The following is an 11,696-nucleotide window of genomic DNA, read 5'->3' on the forward strand; positions in this document are numbered from 1 at the left end:
CCCGCCTCTGAATCCAGCCAGACACACTCATCTGGGGCCACGCACACACCCACCTAAACCATATCATTGTGTTTCCAAGCGTTTGACGGGGCGCTTCCTGGCGCACCGTTCTCTCTCAGAACCCTCACGACAACCCGTTTTTCAGAGATGAAGGCTGAGTGATTTGCGTCTCACACGCTGTCGCCGCCCTGCAACTGGCTGACTTTCAGCGTAAGTCCTTACTAGGGTGTCTTCCAGCCTCACCTCCTCCTACCCCTCATTTCAGAGGAGCCTCCAAGGACATCCCACTGGCCCCTGGGGAGTTAATGAGACTCCAAGGGTCCCATCCTGCCTCCCAGCTTCACACCAGCCTCTTTCCCTTCCTCCATCCCAGGTCCAGGGCAGCAGTCTCCCCCCTTCTCCCTGGAGGCCCTCAGCCCTCCCAGGACGACTGCAGGAACCTCCCTTCTCCCTCCAGTCCCTGTTCCCACAGCCCCGTTTTCCTGAACCCCCAACGCAGTCATTCTGCTCGAAACCTTGTACAGGTCCTTCCTTCTGAAAAAGAACGCAAGTCTGACCTGATGTTGGACCTCCCTGGCTCCCACTTGCCTTCCTGGGCCCCCTCACTAAGTCCTCTCACCCTCAATACCCTTCCACTCAGATGTCCCCCAGGCCCCTCTCACCTGATTGCAGGATGTCCACAGGGAAGGAGGGAGCTGTCAGCAGGGAAGAGCCATGAATGCTGGGACCCCAGCCTCCTCCTGCCCCCACAAACAGGACGCATGTAAACCCAGCAGGGAGCACCGTCCCTGCTCGCTCCCCCCTCTCAGCAGCTCCTTAGCTGGAAGTTATTTCATCAGGAACTTGCAGGGGAGCCTAGAAATGTGGGCCTCACAGGCTAAAACGCTGGCTCCTGGGCCTCGTCTCAGGGTCTGATTCACTTAGTCTGGGGGAGGCCACAGATGCCTTCCTGAGAGCCCCAGAATCACACTTTGAGGAGCACTGGGAGGGGTTAAGTACAAAGCCCCAGGACCCAGAAAGGGTGCGGTGAGCTGTGGGAATGGGAAGAGACCCAGCCCCTCTGTCCAGTAGAATGTGCTCACTGTTACCGCTATTGTGCGCACGCAATGAGATGGAGTGTGAAGATTAGCACAGGGCTGGCATGTGGTCAGCACTCAAGAAAGTTGGGTGGGATTATCTCCACTTAGTGACAACTGGAAGCAAGACCTTCCCCCAGATTTTCTCTGCCCTGCCCCCCAGCCCCATGAGACTGGCCTTGGAAACTGGGAGTTAGGCCCTCTCAAAGCCTCCCTCAGCCTGCCTTCCCAGGAACTGCACATATAAACATAGCTCTAGGCATAGCTCTAGGCATGGGGAGGTTTCTGGCAGTGCAGGGGCGGATCGTCTCCAAGTCCTAGGGGTAAAGGATTCTGGGGTTTCCCAGAGAGTTAACTATTGAGCCCCGGATGAGTGAGTCCAGTGTACCCTTCAAGACCAGGGCTGCAAAAATCTATAATAATAAAAGCGTAATTAGATGGGACAGCCGAACAACCTTCTGGACATCATTCCAGAGTCCTTCTGGATGAAGCTGCTGCGGCGGGGGCCGAGGCAGAGGCAGTTAGGGGTGATCAGGCAGGCAGGCAGAGTGGTTAGGGGCGATCAGGCAGGCAGGCAGAGTGGTTAGAGGCGATCAGGCAGGCAGGCAAAGTGGTTAGGGGTGATCAGGTAGGCAGGTGAGTGGTTAGGAGCCAGCAGTCTCGGATTGCAAGAGGGTGCAGGTCGGGCTGAGGGACCCCCCCCCCCCCCCCGCTGCATTCCTCCCCCTTCCCGTTTACACAGATTTCATACACCAGGCCTCTAGTAAATAAATAAAATAAAATAAGACTAGGGCTGCTATCATATCAGATGAGCAACGAGGGGCAGGCAGCATGGCTGGGAAACATGGGGTCACAGACAACACTTAGCATGTGATTAGTGTTGTCGACACCGCTCCCATCACTGGAGCACACACTCACACTCACACACCACTTTGAACACTTTGCACAAACTCTGAGCAGCCTGAAACTCACTGTAGACCCTTTGGAAGTGCTCAGAGCCCAGGAAATGATGGAGAAGGCCCTCTTCTCTACCTCACAGAAGCAGAAGGGCTCCCACTGGTCAGGAATTCCTACAGCTGGCTGCATCACTCAGAGCATCAGCAGCCATCAAAGATCACGTGGAGCTAAAGGTAGTCCCCCAAAAGGAGAAGCCCAGTGGCCATTCATGGTTGTAGCACTGTCCAGAGGGCCCTGTGTCCTCAGGCTCAAGACCACCATAGCAGCATGTCCCATCAGAACCCGATGACATCCTGCTGCCTCTCTACTCTGTCCGGAGGTGGCTTCCCTAGGGCCGTGCCCATGGGGAGGTGGGGGCGGGGGGCGGGAGAAAGACACTCACAGGGAAGAGGCCTGGAGTAAACACATCTCCTGGTCTGGTGGGCATCTACCCAGACTAAGGGCCAAGTCCACAAGCAGCAAATCTGCCAAGGGAGGGCTGCTGAGACCTCTGGGAGCACTTTGGGGTACCCCCCGGGTCCTAGAGTGTACTGCACTAGCCCCGCAGCTTCTCCTCACCCTGCTGACTCCCGTCCTTTTCTCCAGGGAGCAGTGTTGGTACCCAATTTGCGCTGGAATATTTGGTAAAAGTTCAAGAGTTCCCTAGTTGGGGCTTGGTGCCCTTCAAGGGATCACAGCGTGGGGTTGTGGCTGAGATGACTTCCCAGAGACGGAAGTTTTATAATTTTCATTCTTGGGAGACATGTTGCTTAGATGTTCTATGCCTTAGTTTCCTCATCTGTGAAATGGGGATGACAACAGACCTACTTCATGAGGTTTATTATAAGAACTGAATGAAATAAAGGATGCATTGCCCAGAAAGCATTTAGCCACTTGATGACTATTTTTCTTTCTCTTTTTCTTTGTAGAGAGAGATAGAGACAGAGACATTGATTTGATCTTCCACTTATTTATGAATTCACTGGTTGCGTTTTACATGTGCCCTGACCAGGGATCAAACCCTCAACCTGGACGTATTGGGATGACCTCTAACTAACTGAGCTACCCGGCCCAGGCTGGATATTTTTCATATAAACGAGAATAGGTGCAAGTCTCAGGCACTTGGTACATTTCTGAACAAAAGGAAGTGATTGTTAGTGTTTTTCTTCAAGGCAGTGAGAGAAAATAACCTAAAGGTTCTTTATCTCCTGGGAAGAGGGGGTTTAGAGAGAGAAACTGAAGGACAAAGAGGCTATGATTGGTGGCCAGGCCCATTTGTATACAGGGGCCGGCAGTCCTTGTCCTCCCTTGGGTGATCTCATTAGGATCATCCGGCAACTCACGTTCTCAGAAAGCTCTTGAGTCTGTTTGGGTGGAGGCGCTATAAACAAGGATGAGCAGCTTGAACTGAGCAGGCCTTTATTAGGGCAGGACCACTCTGTCAGGCTAAACCCAACCTCGAAGGGCCCCAAAGGACCCAGGAGGACCCCGGCCCCACTCTGCTCCAGGCCGCTCTTTCCCTGAGCAGTCGCTTCTGAGCAGGAAGGGAGCAAAGGCCTCCTGTGCTGTGACGGAGAGCGTCTGCAGCCAGAGTAAGAACCTGGGCAAGGATAGGGAGTGTGACTTTGAGCAAGCGCCTTCCCCTTTCCAGCCTCAGCGTCCTCATCTGCAGAATGGGGACTTGTATCTTCCTCTCAGCGTTGATAAGAGGGGAGCCAGCTGAGGTTGGTCCAGGGGTGGGCCCCAGGTCAGTGTGTAGCCCAAGGCCCTGCGGAGGGGCAGCCTGTCTAGGGCGTCAGATCCTGAAGTTGACAGTGGTTTTCTCTCGTGGGTAGACTAGGGTGGGAAGAGGGAAGGTAATTCTTTTTGTTTTCAGTTAAAATTTTTTTTCCAACAGTCAACATTTGCTCCTTCTATAATAATTACATGTGTAAGTACATAGTTTCTTCATTTTAAAAGGCAGTTTCTTGTTTAATTCCGGTGGCTTGTCCCTGGCCAGCCCTTTCTCCAGATCATCCATAGGGTCAGGCTTTGTCTGGGCAGAAACCTTCCGAGGGTGGTGTGGGAAAACTTGGGCACAGAGGTGTGTCACTGTCACCTCCAGCCAGACACATGCCCTTGTGCACCCAGGGCCCCCTCCATATGGCTGCCACTTTGTCATCCGATTATTACACTCTCTGCTGTGTCACCCCTACCACGCACCTAGGACCCCCCAGGCCCAGTGTGAGGAGGGAGGGGCCGCACACAACGCACTTCCCTCCCAGATCTTGGCTGCCAGGCCCAGCATGGGTACTTCCTGGCTGAGACCTCTGGCCAGGAAGTTGGGCTCAGTTACGTTCCCTGTGTGACCCCTATGTGGGGACAGTACCCCACCCCCAACAGTGCAGGTCTGTGGGCACTAACCAGACCTCAATATTGTTTCAGTTCACCCCCAAGGAAGGCACCATCCTCCCATTTCTCAGAGAAGGGAGTGCAGCTGGCACCCACTCCCCCTGCAAAGCCCTGCTCTTGACCTACTGACTGACCACATACCCACTGAATGACCTAAGACAGCACAGCCCTGGCTGCATCCCCCTCTGCCCCAACAGCCTGTGCCAGCTGTGGGGCCTCATTTCTCTCACCCATCAGGTGGGGGTAGCCATCTTTTGCCTGTTGGTGTGAGGATAAAATTAGATCATTCTTATAGGCTCCCAGGAACCTGTGGAGTTTTTTTTTTAAATATATTTTATTTTATTAATTTTTTACAGAGAGGAAGGGAGAGGGATAGAGAGTTAGAAACATCGACGAGAGAGAAACATCGATCAGCCACCTCCTGCACACTCCCTACTGGGGATGTGCCCGCAACCAAGGTACATGCCCTTGACCGGAATCGAACCTGGAACCCTTGAGTCCGCAGGCCGACGCTCTATCCGCTGAGCCAAACCGGTTAGGGCACCTGTGGAGTTTTTAATGACAAAATACATTCCAGAATAATTCTGTAAGAATAGTACCAAGGACTTCTTGTCCTGAACCATTTGAGAGTAAGTTGCTGACCTGAAGCCCAAGCTCCCCGAATACTTCAGTCTTTCCTGCAAATGGGGATCCTCTCCTCTGTCACCACGAGGCAGACATCAACATGGGAGGCATCACTGCCGCCCTTTCAAGCTCCGCCAGTTGTCCCAATCTGGAACAGTTCCTCAGTCTGCCCTTGACTGTCATGACCTTGACATTATTTAAGATTATAGGCCAATTATTTTGTAGGGTTTCTCTCCATTATGGTTTGTTGAATGTTTCCTAATAACGGGCTCGGGTTACACATTTTCGGCAGGAGTGTCACAGAAAGGGGGTGTGTCCTGGTCACTGCATCCTGGGAGGTAGCACGAAGCTTCTACTTGTCCCCTTACTGAAGATGGTGGCTTCATTCCCTTGATGGAGAGGGCATCTTCCAGGCTTCTCCCCTAGAGACTTTTGGGATTAATATGTATTTTGTGGGGAGGTACTTTGAGGTGATGTATATGTCTCATTTCTCACCAAACTCTTACCCATTAACTTTAGCATCCATTTATGATTCTTGGAGGAATTAATTATTACTATGATGGTTGCCAAATGGTATTCTAATTCTATCATTTCTTCATTTGACATTGTACTGTAAGGAAAAATTTCTTGCTTTCACTATTTATTTATATCCATATGGACTAGGGATTTCTTATTTTATTCAATGGATAATAATTTATTATCATTATTCATTGATGTTCAAATTATCCCAGATTTGGCCAGTGGGAACCCCTTCAAGCTATCTCCTGCATCCTTTTCATACATCCTTACCATGTATATTTCTATACCTTCTTACATAATAAGATGTTCCAGGCCTCAGTGTATTTCCTTGGGACCAGCCTGGAATCAGCCATTTTCCAAGGAGCTCTGGTTCCTTTTTCTTTCTTCACCTTTGTCCTATTGTGGCACTTGTGGCAGGGCAGCAGTTCAAGGCCCACTAGAAGGAGGGATTTCTACATTGGCCGTGGGACAGTGACTTCCCTACCTGGATACAGTCTCTTATCACTGGCCACCAAACTCTATGGCTGCTTTTGCCCCAAGCATGAAGGGGAAGCCTTGAGGCCCATAATTGAGGCCCTGTGTCTGTATTCCATTCTTTTCTCTTCATACTCTGCATGGGAAGCATTCATTCAGTATTCATTCTGAGAGGGGCAATGACCCAGGCACTGTTCCTTTGCATTTTCCCAGGGTTCTGCTTCTTTTATAGTGGGAAATGGTGGTTAGAGACCAACACCTGGGTACCAGATATGCTCATTACTACTGGGCGGTTGCTACCCCCAGGCTGTATCGGTGAGCAAAACTAGGGAATATATATCTGTATGTACCCAACCTCCCAGATAGAGGGAAACAGGCTCCCTCACTGTGGACGCGAATTACATTTCTGAAGCACAAGTTTAACAGTAGCTACCAAAATATAGAAGTTTATCCCTTTGACCCTGCAACTTTACCTCTAGAAATTTACAGAAAATAGTAACTCAAATACAGAGATGAGTGTAAGAAGACTCATCTTTGTAATAATGAAAAATTGGAGACAACCTAAACCTAAATATTTTGTCTTAACTCCTAAAAGAAGTGTCCTGCACGCTCCCAGAACCATCCGTCTGAAGGACCAAGTAATTGGCTAACTGGCTTCCTCAGGGCTGTTAGCTCCCCAGCACTTCGTGGATGTGTCCGTACAAGAGTCCAGAGAATGTCCTTCCACAAAGCGAGAGACGATAGACATGAGCCCGAGCTGGGACCCTTCCTCCCCAGCTGCAGGTGAAATCAGAGTCAGGGCAAGGAGAGGAGACATGGCCCCAAAGGGACCTGCTGACTCCATCAAAAGGGAATGAGCAACATACATGATGAGACACACACACTAAGAAGCACTGGGCATGCACGTGAGAGGTGCAGGCTGACCCACACATGCTGTCCGGGAAAGGCATATAGGCAAGATAAGTTGCCAAGAGAAACCTGTGAGGAACATAGCAACAGGGAGGGTTGGCTCCCCAAGTATGTAAATTACTGGGTGGGCGTATGCATGAAAAATGGTTGTAGAACATTTGTCAAATAGGCAACAGTGGTCGATTCTAGAGACTTTCACTCTCAAAAAAATAAAATTTTGGCCCAGCCAGCGTGGCTCAGTGGTTGAGTATCGACCTATGAACCAGATCTATGAACCAGAAGATCACAGTATTATTCCTAGTGAGGACACATGCCCAGCTTGCGGGCTCAATCCTCAGTAGGGGGCATGCAGGAGGCAGCCGATCAATGATTCTCTGTCATCATTGATGTTTCTATTCCTCTTTCCCTCTTCCTTCCTCTCTCTGAAATCAGTAAAAACATCTTTTAAAAAACAAATTTTTGTGTTGTTTGCATTTTCAACAATCAACGTTTATTGGTTTTGTAATCATAAAGCAAAAAAAAAAAAAAGTCAACTGAGTAAGTAAAGAAGAAGACCTGGGAAATCTGCTGATACCACTGTTGATCAACTAAGGGGGGAGCAGATAAGAACTAGAGCAAAGTCCCACAGGACATGAAAGAGACCAAAGGCAGGGCATGTTCAACAGGAGAGAGGATGGAGATTGGTGTCACGACAAGTGTGAGGGGTGGTGGGGCTTTCAGCAAGGAAGGGGATACTGGAGACATGATGTGGGACAGGTTTGATCACTGTAACAGGCAAGGCAGGTTCCCTGGCCATGTCTCCTGTGGAATCTGCAAATATGGCTCATACAGGCTGACAATTTCTTCTCCTTCTCCTTCTTCTTCTTCTTCTTCTTCTTCTTCTTCTTCTTCTTCTTCTTCTTCTTCTTCTTCTTCTTTCTCTCTCTCTCTCTCTCTCTCTCTCTCTCTCTCTCTCTCTGCCTGTGGGTATTCTTTAACATTATAGGGCCTTCAGTATATTCTGGTTGATGCCAAAAGTACCAAGGACTTAACATCCCAGGAGCTACCCTCCTACTGAGAGATGGAAGTGGTTGGATAAGTATCCCATGTGGTAGGCAGCTTCCAAGATGGCCCTTGGAAGCAAGCCACCTTGGAAACGGATCCTTCAGCTCCAGTCAAGTCTTCAAGTCCTCCAGCCTCATGAGAGACCCTGAGCCAGACCACCCAGCTCAGCTGCTTCTGGGTTCTTGACCCTCAAAAACAATGTGATGTAATAAATATTTACTGTTTTAAGATGCTAGGTTTTGGGTAATTTGTTATGAAACAATAGCTAACTAATAGTCTCATATATTCCTGGTAGGGATGTAAAATGATGTAGCCACTTTGGAAAAACAGTTTGGTAGTTCCTCAAATGATTAAATATAGAGTGACCATATGCCCAGCAATTATATACTTAAGATACATACCTAAGAGAAATGAAAACATATGTTCACATAAAAAGTTGTATACATGACCTGGCAGGATGGCTCAGTTGGTTGGAGCCTTGTGCTGTACACCAAACGGTTGCGGATTCAATTCCCAATCAGGTCACATAACGAGATTGCAGGTTCAATCCCTGGTCAGGCGCTTATGGGAGGTAACCAATTGATGTTTCTCTCACATCAGTGTTTCTCTCTCTCTTCCTCTCTTTCCCTTCCTCTCTCAAAAAATAAATAAAAACATATCCTCAGGTGAAGATTTAAAAAAGAACACTTGCATGCAAATGTTTATAATAGCATTTTAAAAAATAATAGTCTAAAGGTAGAAACAACCCAAATGTTCATCAAGGGAAAAATGGAGAAACCAAATGCAGTCTATTCATACAATGGAATATTACTTGGTCATAAAAAGGAATTAAGTATAGATATATGCTATAGCTTGAATGGACCTGAAAACTGAAAGACGTGAAGAAAAGCCAGTCACATAGTATATAATTCCATCCATATGAAACATTCAAAATAGGCAAATCCATAGAGACAGAAAGAATGTGAACATTATTCTACACCATTCTATATAATAAAGAGCTAATATGCTAATTAGACTGGACGGCAGAACAACCTTCCGGAACAACCTTCCAGAACAACCAGTGGGTGGGGCCATGAGGGCCGAGGTAGCTGGGGCTGCAAGGGCTGAGCCCCTTGCATGAATTTTGTGCATCGGGCCTCTAGTTTTATATAAGGGACTTGAGTAACCATGGATTTTGGTACATCCACAGGGGTCCTGGAACCAACCCCCACGATACTGAGGAACAAATGTAATTAAGTTTTGGGGAGTCGAAAGTTATACTCGAATTTTCAACTGTATGGGGGATTGGTGCCCATAACCCCCACATTGTTCAAGGGTCAACTGTAGATTTGTGGTTGCTTAGGCTGAGGTGGGGTGTGGTGTATAAGAGTGATAGTTAAAAGGTATGGGATTTGTTTTTTTAGAGGTGATGAAATCTTCTAAAATTGACCAAGGGGATAATAGCACATATCTGTGAATATACTAAAAACCACTAAATTGTACACTTTTAGTGAGTAATTTGTATGGTATGTGAATTATCTATATATTTAAAAGGTTAATATGCTACTAGTAAGTGTCTGACCAGTCACTATGATGCGCATTGACCACCAGGGGGCAGACGCTCAACGCAGGAGCTGCCATGATGCACACTGGCTGGCACCACGGACCTGGTGCCAACAAACCAACATTCGGCTTTCCCCAAGTGGGACACAGGCCCAGCCACCACCCCAGAGCAACACCCCACCAAATCACAGCCAACACTGCCAAGACCCCATGGCGCAAAATGCAGCCCACAGCCCAGCCCAGCCCGGAAACGGTCACTATGGGTGCCAGACGTAGCAACTCCCAGCTTCCTCTCCCTAGTGACTAGCCTCCTTGGAGTTTCTTCAGCCCAGGACCTCGACTTACTTTATAGCCAGATGCAAATATTTTACACTTTAACCAAATGTTTGTGAAGTGTTTTCCCGTGCCTCATCTCATTTGCTCCTCACAGAAGTCCTGAAGTAGGTAGATAGGAGACTTGGTAGAATACTATTTTCTTTTCATCAGCCGGAAAACGGAGATTTAGAAAGTTTAGAAACTTGACCCGACTGAAAATAAGTAATAAATGGTGGACCTTGAAAATGACTTCAGGTTTTCTCACTGTGCAGAATATAGTCAAACACTGCTGCAGTTAAATACTTTACCCTTTGTTCTCCCTGCGTGATCTATAATAATAATCAGCTTCGTGTTGATATTTACTGCTGTGTTGCTGACAATTACCTGAAAGAGAAGTTGGGGTGCTTCACTGGGCCGGCAAAAGTTTAGTTAAATCAGAAAGTAGGTCTAATTAAGCAAGTTCATTCTATATATATAAAAGGCTAAGTTGACTTGCGCATGCGCAATATATATAAAGCTCTTGCTGGCACCCACGTGTGTTTTGATCTGTCATTGTCGATTGTGAATTTGGTTGACCCTTCTATTATAGAGAAAGGGCGAATAGCAATATTAAAATATTTCTTCTAATTAATTTCCTTTCAATGTGCACAAATCCTTGCACCGGGCCTCTAGTATCTTAATAAAACTGTTTTAAAAGCAGATACACCACAGCTTCCTTGCCCTTAGGTGGTAACTCTGAGGCGTGTTTCATTCTCTCAGAAGGTCCCAGTGTGACTGAACCCATTTCCCACGGCCAAAGCTTGCCCATTAATATGAACTTTCTTTCCTTTCCTGTCTTCTTTGTCTCTTTTCCCCACCCCATGCTTTTTGAGATCACATCTCAAATAAACAACTGCACCCAATTCTTCTCCTAAGGTTTGTTTTTTAAGAAACCCAAACTAAAGCAATTGTCTTCTTTGGGTTGGGAGTCAAGTTCACCTGGCATGAGGCTGATTCTAAGTCCTGTCAGTAGAGAACCCATCTGGGGAGACTGTGTCCACCGGCCAACTGTCTAGGGTGAAAGCTTGAACCGAAGTCCAGAATACCATGAAGCTGGCCTCAGTCTGCCCAGCATGCCTGCATGAGGCTGGGGTAGTTTGCACACACGCTAACCACCCCCGCACACACACACTTTCAGGCCTGGGAACTGTGGAGGGGACCATGGAACAGTCCAGGCCTGTCACTGCCCTTTACCCTACAGTCAGGCTGTATGGGACGTGTTCATTTCCCCTTTGTCTTATTTTGCCTGTCTCCTGTGGTCGGGTTTCATCTGACCACACAAACCACCAAGACAGAGAAGCAGGAGGTTATAAGGGCTATGAGGGTAGAGTTCAGCAGACTGTGGGAAGAGTCAGACCCTTTGACTGTGAACTTGACATATCTGATTAAGGGAAGGCAAAGATTACACAGCCAAGACTTGAAGTGAGTGAGCCAGGAACACCCCTGGAGGCCTGTCAGGGAAGGGGGTGAGCGGGAGAGGCATCTCCTGCTCAGCGAGGCCCAGGTCACTTGGGCCATGAACCTCACCGTCTGAGCACAGGCTGAGAGTCAGAGGGGAGAAGTTTGGGCTGGACCCAGCTTCTCACACCACCTCCAGACCCAGAGTGAGAAATGGATGCTCAGAACTTGATTTTCCCACAATTCCAGGCTGCTCAGCCTCAGCCAAATGCCTTCTTTTTCAAGTAAAGGATAGTTGGTGGATGTTAATGCCCACAACACTCACACCTAGGATTGCCCAGAGCAGCCGTGGGCAAACTACGGCCCGCGGGCCGGATCCAGCCCGTTTGAAATGAATAAAACTAAAAAAAAAAAAGATCGTACCCTTTT

This window comes from Myotis yumanensis, unplaced genomic scaffold (assembly GCF_028538775.1).
Source record: "Myotis yumanensis isolate MYYU_CA2020_CCGP unplaced genomic scaffold, mMyoYum1.0.hap1 SCAF_8, whole genome shotgun sequence".
Lineage (NCBI taxonomy): Eukaryota > Metazoa > Chordata > Mammalia > Chiroptera > Vespertilionidae > Myotis > Myotis yumanensis.